At 34.3% G+C, this 3,671-nt stretch overlaps 1 non-coding gene across 1 annotated transcript; it reads left to right on the top strand.

Annotated features, from left to right (window-relative positions):
• Positions 1 to 3,225: 3,225 nt before the first annotated feature.
• On the top strand, positions 3,226 to 3,312 carry TRNAS-GGA (transfer RNA serine (anticodon GGA)). The gene has a single exon. It is a non-coding gene; the product is annotated as a tRNA-Ser (tRNA).
• Positions 3,313 to 3,671: the final 359 nt, after the last annotated feature.

Below are 3,671 nucleotides of genomic sequence, written 5' to 3'. Positions count from 1 at the left end.
TTCTCCCCCTATTTTCTAGTTTATGACTGGAGCGACTATGATACGAGAGTCAATCTGAGGCAAAGGTTCAATTTTATTATGACATATCTTTGAAGTGCTCAATGGACTGTGGGCTTTTACCATGCAAAAAAGCCTTTTTAGTGTAATTTTAAAAGCAACGGTGATTATTACACCATTTCTAGATGGATAAATAAATAAATATATACATATATCTATATATATATATATATATATATATATATATATATATATATATATATATATATATATATTGATACTCCTATGTATGTCCCATATAAAAGGCCATCCATTATAAATCGTTATTCATGGATCATTAATGAAAAACATCTCTGGATGGATTTTACCCCTATTAAGAAGATCCATCAACAATCCAGAATTATAAAAGGTATTGTTTTTATATTGTAAATATATTCCTATAAGATGTCGACGAAATATAATCTAATTTTTGGGAATATTCTAGAAAAATCCCATTAATTTTGGGTCAGATATTCAATAATGAAAACGATTTCCCAATAATATAAACTCTCATTCTCCAAAGCGTCCTGTAATCTTTAACCAATTTTGTGCTTCGATGTAATTTTCCGGAGCAAGTGCTATAGCTTGTTCCCAATACTCAGCAGCTTGATCGAACCAAGCCTCCGCAGTTTTAGGATCTCCCTGTCAAATGGCCTGTTCTCCTAGGTCGAGATTGGTCAACTTGGAAAAGTTTTCTTCCCTCAAAACCATACTTGAGTGTTTCCTACATCATACGGCTCAATCCACTATTCTTTAGTCCTCTACCAAAATTTCCAAAGAATTGGAGATGATTCATTGGGAGTTCATATTAACCAAAGGACCAAAAAAAGTCAATGACATGAGTTTCTGATTTCACTTCCAATCAATTCAATGATCAGGTTCTATCTTTTCTCCTACCCTCAAAAAGATGAAGTATATCTCTTTCTATACTTCAGATTGATTGTCCAAATCAAAGTCTTTTTGGAAGGTAACTATCTCAGTTCCGTATAGAATTTTTGGAGAGTACTCTCTAGCTGGAGTACTCCACATATTTAGGATCTGATGCTACACCGCTACTCAATAGCTTAGTAGATCAACTCTATTACATAAGTTGATCCCTGATTATTGTTAATGAGAAGATTTGATCGTATCAGCCTGAACCTTCTTTCAATAATTGATCTTTATGGTGCTTCCATCATCAATTGAATTTATTATCCATGGAATATTTAGGCTCTATCTATTCATAATTGGGATCCTATGAGAGATGCTTTTTTTCGCTATAGCTGATAAAAACCGTTACTTGGGACGGTGCATATGTAGAAATCCTTTTCTTTTGTCCTTACTCGTAGTAGTTATTAACTAAGTTATTCTATGGTACAGATAGTCGCATGTAATGACATATTAAGGCCATATTATTAAGAGATTTTGGTAAGGATGGGTTCCATTCTAATTCTTGGAAATAATATTCGAAAGCCTTCGTATGTTCCCCATTACTTGTATGCACAAGACCTATATTATATAGTATATAACTTCGATCATAAGGATCGGTTTTTAGTCGCATAGCTTCATAATAATTTTGTAAAGCTTCTGCATATTACCCTTCTGATTGAGCTAACATTTGTTATGGTAGTTCATTCCATTGAAATGATCTCCGCTTCAAAACCGTACATGAGATTCCCACCTCATACGGCTCCTCCTTTCTTTACAGTAGGTAATATGGGGAGTAATCCGTGGAATTGAAAAAAAAAAAAATATATATTCTGACCAATATTATGAATTAACAGGGGCTAGTGTATTTCCAATGAATCTCTATCCATCCTTCTTACAAAGATCCTTTTCCAAATACCAGGGATCTTAGTACTAGGAATGGAACCTCTAACAATTTTTTTGTTCTTAACTCCCTATATTCTCCGAGGATTAATCACTTCAACAATATCCAATGGTTCCATTATAAGGGTATCTGAAGTACAAACGAGATGGATGTTTGTTGTCCCAACCATTCTCACTGCCCTTCAAAAAAGGGTAATGCATATGGGTTATAACAAAGCTTTTGTATTGTCGATTTCCATACGTAGTGCTTTCTCCCCTCATGTGTGCCTATCAAATAGGTTCAAGTATACAAGCAAGGCCTATTGCATAGGCGTAACCTTTCGCTCGATACTAAAATCCTCAGGAGATGAAGACATCTAAAGGTGCATTGACCGGGGATACACGATAGAAGGAATTGTTCTATCTCCAGAACTCACCTTCACTGAGCGTAATTTTTATTTTACCCAATTTTTATTCCCGAATACCTTACCTTTTCTTTCCACAAAAAAGAAGAACAGAAAAATATCAAATCACACCATCTCTGTAATAGGTAAATGCTTCTTTCTCCCCCAGAGCCATCGGGATTATTCGCAATAAGATATATGCTACAGTTGTGAAGGTCTTATCAATAAAATTGTCATTTCTCTGAGATCTAGGCATAGTCATTACAGATTTGATAATTTCCTTCATTCCCTTATGCAAATGATTCCATGAACAAAATTTTTTTCTGGTGCACAATACCATAAAATGGATTTCCTTACAATCGTAAATATGTTCTCATTCTATCTATTCCAATCTATTCCAATTTATTCTTTAAAGTGGGAAAAGATAGGCATAATTTGAATAATTGTTCATTAGTAATATGAATAATAGTGGAAAAAGGCTCGTATTGAAAGAATACTAGATTGGGTAAACTTGGGAAGTCTAGTTCGATTATGATCCGAACAAAGAAAGAGTTAAATGATCGAGCATTGCATAATGAGGATGAAATGCCTACCCAGCAATTGTGTTCTTTATCCATATAGATAAAAGACTATCGGGAAAATATAGTCATCATGACACAGGATCATTGCTAAAGAATTAGTTCTTATACAATTGATAAGATGATCACTACAAATCTAGATATGATCATAATATGGAATGGATCAGTTAATTTGTCTTAAGTTATTGATTAGGCGATCCGAATACGTCAGATTAACAAGGATGATTGAGGATTTCCTAAAATAGGAAGAAGTTGGAGAAAATGTCCTTTCGTCTTTCCGCGGGGGGGGGGATTGAATCATTACCTTATTTATTATCTATTTATTTCCAAAAGATTGAATTGTTCATACCCAAACAAAAAGAATTCGTAAGGAAGTTTCTATTGACTCATTTTCTTAATTAGAACCAAGATATCTCATAGGAAAGATGGCCGAGCGGTTCAAGGCGTAGCATTGGAACTGCTATGTAGGCTTCTGCTTACCGAGGGTTCGAATCCCTCTCTTTCCATATCTTCACCCTACTATTTTCTTCTCATCCATTTTTTTTCCAATCTATTGAATCCCAATAGGACTATTTCCTAATTCCAAGATCAATCTACCTCTATTTGTAATAGAGAAAATAGAACGAACATTGGTTCGTGGTATGGGAAGAATCAAGACTATTTTAAAAAGCAATAAAAAAAAGTATCACAAACAACAAGTAATGTACGAAAGGATTATAAAATTTCTCCTTTGGGGAAGGGAAAAAGAAGGGAGAAGAACACAATTTCCAGATGCCCAACAACCAACCCACCCCTCTCTTTCATTTCATTCTCGATTCAAGCTTGACGAGAATAATACTCTACAACCAACAATTCATTAATCTTC

This window comes from Pinus tabuliformis, chromosome 1_1 (genome assembly GCF_031772625.1).
Source record: "Pinus tabuliformis cultivar Carrire ecotype Pingquan chromosome 1_1, CPIR1, whole genome shotgun sequence".
Classification (NCBI taxonomy): domain Eukaryota; kingdom Viridiplantae; phylum Streptophyta; class Pinopsida; order Pinales; family Pinaceae; genus Pinus; species Pinus tabuliformis.
The sequence above is the reverse complement of the archived record's forward strand: the minus strand, read 5'-3'. Positions and strand labels throughout refer to the sequence as shown.